The 13426-nt window shown below is 45.3% G+C and overlaps 1 pseudogene; it reads left to right on the top strand.

The window, feature by feature from the left end:
- Positions 1 to 684: 684 nt before the first annotated feature.
- LOC111976894 (nucleolar protein 4-like) overlaps positions 685 to 13426 on the top strand; it is a 178163-nt pseudogene continuing 165421 nt past the window's right edge.

Here is a 13426-nt window from a genome sequence, read left to right on the forward strand (position 1 = left end):
TAATTCCGTTATACATAGTATTTTTTATTATTATTATACCAATACAATAGGTTATCCAGTTATGACAATATGGGTAGTGAAAATATAAAATATAAATTCAAATTTGATTGAAATTATAGCTCATATTTTACAATGTAGCCTACCAATCATGTGCTGGCTCAAAACCCTGCATTTCATGCGACATAGGTTTTCGTTACAATGGGTCAAAGAAAACGTGGGGGGAAAAAGCACACATTAATTCTTCATGTCCATATCCATCAAACGAAAGAAACAGTGCCAATAGCTCCATTTAGTCCCGCATGGGACGGTCGGGTTGCCCCGCTTTCTGTGCGTTTCGGCTTCTGGTACTGCACTTCCTGGATTTTAGCGAGCCATTCCGCGCACACATGTCCCATCGATGCTACATGGTTTGTGGGTGTGTGGTATCTAGTGGAGAAGAACAAGAGCCTGTACATAATACCTACTATTCGCACACATGTATCCTTTATCAATTTAAAGCTTTATCTAGGAGAGACATCGTTGCGCTTTGATTTGCCTTACAGGAGATGGTTCGGGACGGCGGCATTCAAGTTCGATTCAAACAGGTGGAATACAGTAGGTGTCGGGTGGAGTTGGGAGGAGGAAGGTATCACGACAGCACGGGCTGCTATCTATCCTTCTAATTAGTAGCGGACCTGTGCCATATATGGACTCTGTCTTATTATATAGCCTTATTTATGTAAAATAGGCTACCACGTTTTATTGTCTCCTCCAGGACAGTAAAATTGTGATATTCAAACGGCGAATCTTTATTAGCTTGGAGACCATTGACACACAGGTGGGAGATACCCGTTTCTTAGGACGGCCCCTCTTTCAGTTCCTCAGAGCAGGATATGAGCTACTGACATTTGTTATTACCCTTTGGGACAGGAGGCGAACGGTTTCTGCTAACAGGTGTGAGAGAGAGCACACCAATCTTCATAGCCTGATACGGAATCCTTCCTCATTGTTCGCAGGAATATCAATCTAAGTCATATGTTGATCCCTTTCTAGCCAAGAGAGATACATTTAACGGTTCATTGAAACATACATAGAATAAAATAGTATATTATTATATATTTTTAAGACCCAGTCCTCCTATTTAAAAGGACACGGGACATCAGAGAGAAACCATGTCAATGAGAAAACCCAGCTTGAATTTACCCAAAATGAGCAGAAACTCGGTGGTGTTGGAAGGAGAGATGTTCGGCGAATTTCAGGACTGGTGTCTCCGTACTTACGGGGACTCGGGTAAAACAAAGACAGTCACCCGGAGAAAATACAATAAGATTCTCCAGACCCTTTTACACACCGACGACTCGGACGCCGTCTACATCGAGAGCAACCACATCAATGCCAAATTCAAATTCTGGGTGAAATCCAAAGGGTTCCAGGTCGGGACCATTCAAGGGGACCTGAACAAGAATGGAGCCACTGACATACCTGTCCTGTACGTCCCCATCAAGGTGACGGTTAGTAAATGTTCCTCTTTCATTGCTGTGCGCGTAAATGTGTGTGTGGTCTATGATGCCCATATAAATGTATGTRTTGAGTCCTAGCACGCTACCGTTGCTCTACCATAACTTTCCCTGGACCTTTGATCCACCCCAATAGGCCGTTCTTATCTTAAGATGACACGCATTCATTCCTGCCCCTACTGTCATGGGCCAGGCAGTGCCACTATGCGTACAGCGCTTCTATATTAAGCTACTACCCGGTTTGAGAAAATAGCATCGCCCTGACAATGATGATAGACAATGATTTTTGCAGCAAAGACAAATTAGGCTAAAAGCCAATATCCAGAGACACATGATGGCATGATAGTCAAGTGTGTGTGTGTGTTTGCTTGCAGGCGTCCAAGCCATATTGGTTTGACCGATTGCGTTTTGATGGTTGTCGTGTTGCTGAAGAGACTGGGTAGAGAGAGAAGGTGTATATATAGATGCCCATCCCACCGCTAGCCCGTGTGCGCGCATTTGTAGCTCACATTGGCAGCGGAGGGGGGCAAATGAAAAAATAAACGATAAAATACCGGTAAAAAAAAAAAAAAACATTCGTATGAGATATTTCATTCCTGACATAGAGTACATTTGCCAGTTCGCAATATTTACATTATCTTGTCCATTTATGTCTCAAATCAATTCAATTCCGTTAATGCTTAATTTCGTTTAGCCCTTCTATGATGAATATTAAAATATGTGATGCAGACGTGGATACATCTGACAAAAATTGAAGAACTAATTCCATTTCACCTTTGTGTTCACCTGGTGTTAGACAGTCATTCTAAAATTGCATTTGTGCAGCCTATTCTTTCAATGTCCTTCTAATAATGTTTTATATTGAAAGTTGAGGGAGGTAAAGTGGCCTGAAAAGATAGACATCTGTGACTATAAATGACAATGTAACCTCAATGCCAGTTTATATAGATCCAGGTTCAGACAGGGACAGGACAACTAAAGATTGTGCATCAAAATCAAGGATTTACAGACATGATTACACATTTCAAAGTCACCCATTCACCTGCTGAGCTTGTCTAATGCACCTGTTGCTGCTGCTTATTTACATGCCTCAGCATCTGAGTCACATGAAACGGTTGCGCTCCTGTCTGCTCCCCTCTTGATAATGTGTCTGTCCTAGATTTGAACAGGCTATTCTGAAACTGTCCCTCTCTCTTTCCTCTTTCTTTCTCTCTCTCTCTCCCCCTCCCCCTCTCCCTATTTCTTTCCATCCTCTCCCTTTCTTTCTTTCTTTCTTTCTTTCTTTCTTTCTTTCTTTCTTTCTTTCTTTCTTTCTTTCTTTCTTTCTATCTATCTTTCTCTCTCCACATCTCCTTCTCCTCCTCTGAGCTGACTTCATTGAGGTTGTGTGAAAGGATTCAATGGAGAGTCTGGTCATCTTTAGGGGGCATGCTGCTAGACAAGTGCAGAGTCTGTTATTTCCATTCCAAACAGGGTCAAGGCTCTCTCTGATTGCTTTTGGACCATTTGTAAATGACCACTGTTGAAAGTTTCTCTGTAGAAAGATAGTATACAATACATGCCTTAAATATACTCAAAATGCAATCACAAAAAGACATTAGTTACCCAGCTTTTGTCTGCAGACAGACAGTCATATGACTTGTTGACTTGCTGAACTCCGATAGTAGGCTAATTTGTGCGGGCCGGATACAGACATTTTTTGAAGGAGCTGTTACTCCGCTCTCAGCTAAACACAGAGTCAACCCCACTCATTGCAGCTTCTTGGCAGAAGCTAAGGCAGAAGCTAAGGCAGAAGCTAAGGCAGAAGCTAAGGCAGAAGCGGTAAGTCTGCTTTTTGTCTTGAGGCAGCAGGGTCATATTTTGACTGACTGTGAGACACAGTGTGCTCTCACCCAGACCTGCTGCTATTTTATTTATTTCAGTGGGTCACGACAAGTGGAGAGTACTGTAGGTTTAATGCTGGAGAGATAGATCAATAGTGATGATGGAAACACAGTCTTGCTCCCTTCGGGGTTCTGTTAAGATGAGCTTTCACCCTCACTGCTTGTTTTCTATTGGAGGTTTTGACCACTTGTAACATTGGACTGTTAGTGTGTGTGTGGGTGTCTGTTTGTTTGTGGAAGGGAGGGTGAGTGTGTGTTTTTAGCTGGGTAAGTTGTTGTTGTGTGTGTGTGTGGTTACATGTGAGATTCCTGAGTGAGCAGGTTGTAAATCTGTTCTAAGTGCCAGTAGAGCCATGGCATGGTAGGCAGTGTGTGGATGAATGAGGCCAGAGCTCTGGAAAGCTGCCTGAGGCCTGGAGAAACCTGGAGGAGGACGCCACACACACTGAACCCGCTCCCAACCTGTGTGCAAGTGCGTGTGTGTGTGTACATGTGTGCATGCATGTTTGCACAACAGACTAGAGTGTGTGTTTTATGACGGGTGAAAGTGTGTGTAAGTGTGTGTAATTCCCTCACATACAGGTATTCAATGTTGTTTAAAAACCGACGCGTTTCGGCTGCATGGCCTTCGTCAGGGAGTACAGAAAAAAGAGAATACAATGTCCTCTTTTGAAAGGCTTTTCCAATTAGCCCTAATTAGAAGAGGGAGTGGTTACYAAATTGGACACACMTAGTAAGCAATAATATACACATGAAAAGGTGAAATACTGTAGCTATGTTATCATGAGCATACAACTCCAAGCTAGAAGCATCAGAACACCCARARAGGCAGTTCCAATTAATTATATGAAGAGTGCCTTGGTCCTCCTTTCTTTTTGATGACCAATTTACACCTTTTACCAAAGAGCACCTTCTATCTACCAAAATATACTATAGTGTACCTTAGTAGCGCTTCCCTTCCTCCTCTTTCTACAGGTATTCAATGTTTGTGCAACAGGCAGCCATGTAGTACTGCTCCTTCACTTCCTGTGTTGGCACATAATTATATGTCTGGACAGTGTGGATCATCTTCGGTAGGTTTTTATTAAACTGCTCTGAAGGATGGCATCACTCTAGTGTAGAAAATAGACTTCAGACTAATGTTTTTAGGAGAAGCATCCAGCCGTCAGATGGCAAATCAAAGACAGAAAAGGCCCCTCTAGCAGGAACTCTGTAAGAAATGTGACCTTTAACAGCCTTTAGCATGATAACAACGGAGGATAAGATCATCTGAATCAACACTTAGTGAAGGAAAAACAGGTGGCTTTTTCACATTCCTGACCCGAACCCAAAAATTACGAGCCAGCACAGTAGGATTCAGGTCGGCACGATAGTATGAAAAGGGTCAAGGTGTGATCTTATTAAGAGAGAGTGGGTTGAGACAGCAGGACAGAGGTGTAGCACAGTAGCAGCACATTGAAAAACTGTCGGACAAAGAGAGAGAGGAACAATGGGACAGTCACGGCATTAGGAAGAGCGAGAACGAGGCAGCGAAAAAGAGAGAGAGAAATAGAGAGGGACGGAGAGAGAAAGAGGGGAAGAGAAAATAGTGTGTGTTGCTGAGAGGAAGCAGCACCACAGCTTAGCCATCACATGGAGTTGACACCAGCGTCTCGGCGGCTCCTATTAATAGGTCTTAACGCTTTTCTCTTTCCTCCACTGGCAGAGGGCCCTCTCTCTCTTGTTCTCTCTTCCTCCCTCTCTCTTGTTCTCTCTTCCTCCCTCTCTCTTGTTCTCTCTTCCTCCCTCTCTCGCTCTCTCTCTTCCTCCCTCTCTCGCTCTCTCTCTTCCTCCCTCTCTCCCTCTCTCTCTTCCTCCCTCTCTCTCTTCCTCCCTCTCTCCCTCTCTCTCTCGCTCCCCCCTCTCTCTCGCTCTCTCCCTCTCTTCTCGCTCTTCCCCCCCTCTCTCGCTCTCTCTCGCTCTTCCCCCCCTCTCTCGTTCTCTCTCGCTCTTCCCCCCCCGCTCTCGCTCTCTCTCGCTCTTCCCCCCCCTCTCTCGCTCCTCTCTCGCTCTTCCCCCCCTCTCGCTCTCTCTCTTCCTCCCTCTCTCGCTCTCTCTCTTCCTCCCTTCTCTCGCTCTCTCTCTTCTCCTCCCTTCTCCCTCTCTCTCTTCTCTCCCTCTCTCCCTCTCTCTCTTCCTCCCTCTCTCCCTCTCTCTCTTCCTCCCTCTCTCCCTCTCTCCTCTTCCTCCCTCTCTCCCTCTCTCTCTTCCTCCCTCCTCTCCCTCTCCTTCTTCCTCCCTCTCTCTCTTCCTTCCCTCTACCTCTCCCTCTACCTCTCCATCTCGCTCCCTCCCCCTTCTCGCTCTCTCTCGCTCTTCCCCCCCCTCTTCCGTCTCTCTCGCCTCTTCCCCCCTCTCTCTGCCTCTTCCCCCCCTCTCTCTCTCGCTCTCTTCTCGCTCTTCCCCCCCTCTCTCGCTCTCCCCCTCCTCTCTGCTCGCTCTCTCTCGCTCTCTCTGCTCTCTCGCACTTCTCTCTCTCTCGCTCTCTCCTCTCTCTCTCTCTCTCTCGCTCTCTCTCTCTCTCTCATCTCTTCTCTCTCTCTCTCTCTTCCCTTCTTCTCCCTCTTCTCCCTCTATCTCTCCCTCTATCTCTCCTTCTTGTCCTCCCCTCTCTCTTCTCTTGTCTTCTCTCCTCCTCTTCTCTCTCTCCCTCCTTGCTTCCCTCGCCCCCCCTCTCTCTCTCTCTCTCTTCCTCCCTCTCTCGCTCTCTCCCTCTATCTCTCCTCTCTCGCTCTTTCCTCCCTCCCTCTCTCTCTCTCTCTCTCTCTCTCTCTCTCTCTCTCTCTCTCTCTCGTTCTCTCTCTCTTTCCTCTCCTCTCTCTCTCTCTCTCCTCTCTCTCTCTCTTCCTCCCTCTCGCTCTCACCTGCTACCTCCTGCTCTTAGAGAAGGCCTGACTTGGCTAAGTGCAGTTTTGCATCAACTGTTGCTGCTCTGTCTCATGCTCTTCTCAACACGCTTGTCTGTCAGCTGCTCTGTCCTCATGCTCTTCTTCAACACGCTGTCTGTTTGCTGCTCTGTCCTCATGCTCTTCTTCAACGCGCTGTCTGTCAGCTGCTCTGTCCTCATGCTCTTCTCAACACGCTGTCTGTTGCTGCTCTCCTCATGCTCTTCTCAACACGCTGTCTGTCAGCTGCTCTGTCCTCATGCTCTTCTCAACACGCTGTCGTGTCAGCTGCTCTGTCCTCATGCTCTTCTCAACACGCTGTCTGTTGCTGCTCTGTCCTCATGTTCTTCCCAACACTCTGTCTGTTGCTGCTCTCTTCCCATGCTCTCTCAACACTGTCTGTTGCTGCTCTGTCCTATGCTCTTCTCACACCTGTCTGTCAGCTGCTCTGTCCTCATGCTCTTCTCAACACGTGTCTGTAGCTGCTCTGTCCTCAGTCTTTCCAACACGCTGCTGTTTGCTGCTCTGTCCTCATGCTCTTCTCAAACACACTGTCTGTTGCTGCTCTGCCTCATGCTCTTCTCAACACGCTGTCTGTCAGCTGTCTGTGCCCATGCTTCTTCTCAAACACGCTGTCTGTTGCTGCTCTGTCCTCATGCTCTTCTCAACACACTGTCTGTCAGCTGTTCTTCCTCATGCTCTTCTCAACACGCTGTCTGTCAGCTGCTCTGTGCCCATGTTCTTCTCAACACACTGTCTGTTGCTGCTCTGTCCTCATGCTCCACTCAACACGCTGTCTGTTGCTGCTCTGTTCCTCATGCTCTTCTCAACACGCTGTCTGTCAGCTGCTCTGTCCTCATTTCTTCCCAACACTGTCTGTTGCTGCTCTGTCCTCATGCTCTTCTCAACACACTCGTCGTTGCTGCTCTGTCCTCATGCTCTTCTCAACACGCTGTCTGTCAGCTGTTTCTGTGCCCATGCTCTTCTCAACACGCTGTCTGTCAGCTGCTCTCTGTGCCCATGTTCTTCTCAACACACTTTGTCTGTTGCTGCTCTGTCCTCATGCTCCACTCAACACGCTGTCTGTTGCTGCTCTGTCCTCATGCTCTTCTCAACACACTGTCTATTGCTCTCTGTCTCGTGCTCTTCTCAACACGCTGTCTGTCAGCTGCTCTGTGCCATGCTCTTCTCAACACCTGTCGTCAGCTGCTCTGTCCTCATGCTCTTCTCAACACACTGTCTGTCAGCTGCTCTGTCCTCATGCTCTTCTCAACATCGTGTCTGTCAGCTGCTCTGTGCCCATCCTCTTTTCAACACGCTGTCTGTCAGCTGCTCTGTGCCCATGTTCTCCTCACCAACACCTGTCTGTTGCTGCTCTGTCCTCATGCTCCTCCAACACTCTGTCTGTTGGCTTGCTCTGTCCTCATGTCTTCTCAACCACTGGCTTGTTTCTCTGTCCACATGATTTCTCTTCAAAGCCTTTTCAGCTTTGCCGGTCTTGTCCTCATGCTCTCCCCCCCCTGCTCAACCACGCTGTCAGCTGCTCTGTCCTCATGCTCTTCTCAACACACTGTCTGTTGCTGCTCTGTGCCCATGCTCTTCTCAACACACTGTCTGTCAGCTGCTCTGTCCTCATGCTCTTCTCAACACGCTGTCTGTCAGCTGCTCTGTCCTCATGCTCTTCTCAACATGCTGTCTGTCAGCTGCTCTGTCCTCGTGYTCTTCTCAACATGCTGKCTGTCAGCTGCTCTGTCCTCATGCTCTTCTCAACACGCTGTCTGTCAGCTGCATTCTTTAACCTAAACCAGAGAGGGACGAGAGGATAGAGAGAAAGAGGGGACAGAAAAAAGTGCAATGTTCTGTTTATATAAAGACTTGAGTTATTGTATTTGGTCATAGAAATTAGCAAGCTTTTTCATTCTCCTGGGGCCATATGTATCAAGTGTCTCAGAGTGCTGATCTAGGATCAGGTCCCCCATGTCCATTTTAATTGTATCCACTGTGATTTAAAAGGCAAAACTGATCCTAAATCATCACTCCTACTCTGAAACGCTTGATTCGGCCCCAGTTTAGCTGTTCTCAGGTCAGGTATTTAGAGTAGGAGTGGAGGTCTACTGCAGTAGGAGTCAGTCAGAAAGTTATTTAAGACGGTCAAACAGGATATCGTATGTCCGTGGAAATAGGAGACAGATGGACATCAATGAGGTTTCTGTGTTTGGCATCATGTGCAATTACCAGCAATAGAACAAATCTTTCCCCATAGGGTCACATGAGCGTCTGTCCCGGTCAGAGCCTTGTCCAGTAGCAGCCCCACACTACAGGGCAATGTTCATTAATCACCAAACATAAGAAAATGGACWGAAACAAGGATGGACAACCTCGAGTTGTCCAATAAGAAACATTCATTTTTTGTTTTCTGTTGCAAAAACGCTTCTTAACGTTTTCCGCTGGATGCCCTAATGAACAAAACCCATGGCTCAGTCACAAGCCATCCTCTGCTCCTCTTCTGGGCTGAGGAGGAAAAACAGGATAATAGAAATAGACATACTGGAGTGTACAGCACAGGAAACTGAGATGGCTCTTACAGTATCAAATGTTTAAAGGGTTAGTTTGTGTGTCCTGTCTATTTTGCCCTGTCTGTGTAAAACTATCTGCCTGTTTTGTGTGTCTGTGTGTTTGAGGAGCTATTTGTGTGTTCATGTGTGATGTATGCTCATGTGGGGGGTGCGTGATGGGAGGATGCGCTGTGTTTTCTCTGTGTGTGTATCTACTTTCCACCCCTTCCTCTCTCTCCTCCTATTTCCTCCTCCTCCCACTGCCCTCCGTGGTGGCGACGTGTCGATGGCCTGGGGTTTAATGGTGGCCTGCGGGGATAACTTAATTGGGACGGCCCCCTTATCAGACCTGGGATCTCTAATCTCAAAGGGCCCCTTATCCCGCAGAAATAAATAAGACTAAATTGACGTGAATGGGAAGGCCTCTGGTTGTGTTCCCCCCCCCCGCCCCCCGCCCCNCCCCCCCCCCGCCCCTGCCCTCTGAGGCCCGGTGCGTCTGTTGGGGAGCGGTAGGAGGGCGTTAATTGCAGGGCCGGGGTGAAGCAGGGGGCATGCTCCCCTCTCCAAACCGAGGGGCTGCAGTCACAGCAGTCACCCAGTGAAAGTCACTCACAGCGGGGAAGAGCATGGCAGGGGGGGTAGGGTTAGGGTTGGGTTGTGGAGCTGGAGGGGTTGAGGTGAAATTAAAGATTCCCTCAATGTGTTGGTATGTAGAGAAAAAAAAGTGTACTATTTAACACTGTACCATTAATTGGTTAGAGGGCCTCAAATATCACATTAATTTGTCTACTGTATACATGAATCGTGCAATGTTGGTTCCTGTTTCAGTCAAGTCTTTGGTCACGTCCAGGTGTGTCAAACAAAAACACCCTAATGGTTAGTTGACAATAGAGCATCCCACATTGCAGGTGTTGTCTGCAGGAGGAAGTTGGTGAAGAGAAACTGCAGAAACTTGCAGTCGACTGCAGTCAAAACTTCATGAACTTTGATCATATGGTTTTTGTAAAGTTCATGCAGTCGTCATGTAGGCGCAAGTCAGAAAATGTTTATCCCCATAATGCAACAGACTTTGGAAGGCGGCGACCAATAATGGCCACTGACTTGACAAAAGTGATTCTCTCGAACGCGCCTTTTGATTTTTCAGGCTTGGCCCGCCTACCCAAACTTGTGTTTTTTTTGGGAGAGTTGTCTGATGAATTATTATTCATTTTTTATGTCCGAGACTACTACTGCCTATCACTAACTAACAGGGAAGAAATACAACCTTTACATCCTTTTAATTACATTTTTTACTTTCTGTCCCTAATACTAAAACTGAAACGAAATAATGTGAAAACKAAATATAAAKGTTTTATCAAACTAAAACTGAATAAAAACTAGTAAATCAAGTCGTAAAAGTAACTGAAACTGAATTTCAAATAAAAATAGAAAACGAATAGAATTAAAAACACAAAACTATAATAACCTTGGTGTGAGTGTGGGAACAGCTATCTGCTGGCTGTGCAGCTGTAAATCGTTGACTGGCAGTAATTGTGTTACAGAGAGAGGGATGTAGGAGAGGAGAAAGGAGTGGGAGAACTAATAACGAGAGAGAGATGGGATGGGATGAGGCAGGGGATACGTTTTTTTTTTTTTTGTCCGCTCTGGATCCGCCTGTCTACACACACACACACGGACACGCACACGGACACGCACATGCGGTATAACGAAATCCACTTAATTTAGTGTGGATTCAATGGAGGGGCCATCCAAAGTGTCCAGGGGCTGTTCAGTTCTCTGTCTGAGGTCCGCTCTGGAGTGTTCTACTTCTCTGGTCACATCTGTGTTCTTTCTATATTTTACTATGAATGTGTTTTTTGTTAGCTTGGGGTATTGTGTATTCTGGTGTGTGAGACTGTGTGTGTATTTCTGTGTAGGATACTGCTTTTGTATGATTTCGTTCAATCAGTTTAACATTAAAAAAAAGACCTCTGGTAAAGGAAATGCATACTACACCTTAGCAGACTACATACAGTAATAGTAGTCCCTCTGTAGAATTAAAGAGAAAGTTCACCCAAAGTCAATAGTACCTACAGTAGGTATCATAAGTATTCACCCCCCCCGGATTTTTTCACATTTTGTTGCATTACAACTAGAGGTCGACTGATTAATCGGAATGGCCGATTAATTAGGGCCGATTTCAAGTTTTCATAACAATCCGAAATCTGTAATTTTGGACGCCGATTTTGCAAAAACATTTTTTACACCTTTATTTAACTAGGCAAGTCAGTTAAGAACACATTCTTATTTTCAATGACGGCCGAGGAACGGTGGATTAACTGCCTTGTTCAGGGGCAGAACGACAGATTTTTACCTTGTCAGCTCAGGGATTCAATCTTGCAACCTTACGGTTAACTAGTCCAACGCTCTAACCACCTGCCTCACGAGGAGCCTGCCTGTTACGCGAATGCAGTAAGAAGCCAAGGTAAGTTGCTAGCTAGCATTAAACTTATCTTATAAAAAACAATTAATCAATCATAATCACTAGTTATAACTACACATGGTTGATGATATTACTAGTTTATCTAGCGTGTCCTGCGTTGCATATAATCGATGCAGTGCGCATTCACGAAAAAGGACTGTCGTTGCTCCAACGTGTAATTAACCATAAACATCAATGCCTTTCTTAAAATCAATACACAGAAGTATATATTTTTAAACCTGCATATTTAGCTAAAATAAATCCAGGTTAGCAGGCAATATTAACCAGGTGAAATTGTGTCACTTCTCTTGCGTTCATTGCACGCAGAGTCAGGGTATATGCAACAGTTTGGTTTACGTAAATATGACATAACATTGAAGGTTGTGCAATGTAACAGGAATATTTTGACTTATGGATTTCACCCGTTAGATAAAATACGGAACGGTTCCGTATTTCACTGAAAGAATAAACGTTTTGTTTTCGAGATGATAGTTTCCGGATTCGACCATATTAATGTCCTAAGGCTCGTATTTCTGTGTGTTATTATGTTATAATTAAGTCTATGATTTGATAGAGCAGTCTGACTGAGCGATGGTAGGCACCAGCAGGCTCGTAAGCATTCATTCAAACAGCACTTTCGTGCGTTATGCCAGCAGCTCTTGCTCTGCATGGGTAACGCTGCTTCGAGGGTGGCTGTTGTCGATGTGTTCCTGGTTCGAGCCCAGGTAGCGGCGAGGAGAGGGATGGAAGCTATACTGTTACACTGGCAATACTAAAGTGCCTATATGAACATCCAATAGTCAAAGGTATATGAAATACAAATCATATAGAGAGAAATAGTCCAATAATAACTACATCCTAAAACTTCTTACCTGGGAATATTGAAGACTCATGTTAAAAGGAACTACCAGCTTTCATATGTTCTCATGTTCTGAGCAAGGAACTTAAACGTTAGCTTTCTTAGATGGCACATATTGCACTTTTACTTTCTTCTCCAACACTTTGTTTTTGCATTATTTAAACCAAATTGAACATGTTTCATTATTTATTTGAGTCTAAATAGATTTTATTGATGTATTATATTAAGTTAGAATAAGTTTTCATTCAGTATTGTTGTAATTGTCATTATTACAAAAAAACTACAAAATTTGGCCGATTTCGGTATCGACTTTTTTTGGTCCTCCAATAATCGGTATCGGTATCGGCGTTGAAAAATCATAATCGGTCGACCTCTAATTACAACGTGTCATTGAAATAGATTTAATTGTGATTTTATTTTTCATTGTAAAATCTGGCTTACCAAATCACATAATAAGATAAATGGACTCACAGTGTGTGAAATAATAGGGGTTGACATCAGTAATTTGTGAATGACTACCCCTTCCTTTGTCCCCCATACACTATATATACAAAAGTATGTTGACACCCCTTCAAATTAGTGGTTCGGCAATTTGCTGACAGGTGTGTAAAATCGAGCACACAGCCATGCAGTCTCCATAGAAAAACATTGTCAGTAGAATGGCCTTACTGAAGAGCTCAGTGACTTTCAACATGACACCGTCATAGGATGCCACCTTTCCGAACAAGTCAGTTCATCAAATTTCTCCCCTGCTAGAGCTGCCAGATTGTCACCAGCCTATTCAGACAGACCAAAGTTAAAAAGAGCTTAAGTCATGTGCAGAACAACTGTGGCATTTTTCATCACATTTTCATGCTGTCACTCGAGCTGCAGAAGGTGCCAAACCTCTGGAAGCATGATACTGTTGTTCCCGTGGCAAAAAGCTAATCCCCCAATGTGCTAAATAACTTTAGGCCAGTGGCACTGACATCCTTGGTGATGAAATCATTTGAGAAGGATATACTGCGTCAGGTTGAGAATTCCCGGGACCCCCTGCAGTTTGCTTACACGGCCAAGCGGGGGGGTGGAGGACGCCACTCTAACCCTACTCAACTTCCTCTGCAAGCACCTGGAGGGCCCAAAAATCCATGCAAGGCTTCAGTTCATCGACTTCTCGTCTGCCTTTAATACTATCCAGCCTCACATACTAGCAGAGAAGCTCCTCTCCCACTTCAAGCTGGACGTGAGCATTGTGCGCTGGATAGTGGA

The sequence above is a fragment of the Salvelinus sp. IW2-2015 genome, linkage group LG17 (assembly GCF_002910315.2).
Source record: "Salvelinus sp. IW2-2015 linkage group LG17, ASM291031v2, whole genome shotgun sequence".
In the NCBI taxonomy this organism is placed as follows: domain Eukaryota; kingdom Metazoa; phylum Chordata; class Actinopteri; order Salmoniformes; family Salmonidae; genus Salvelinus; species Salvelinus sp. IW2-2015.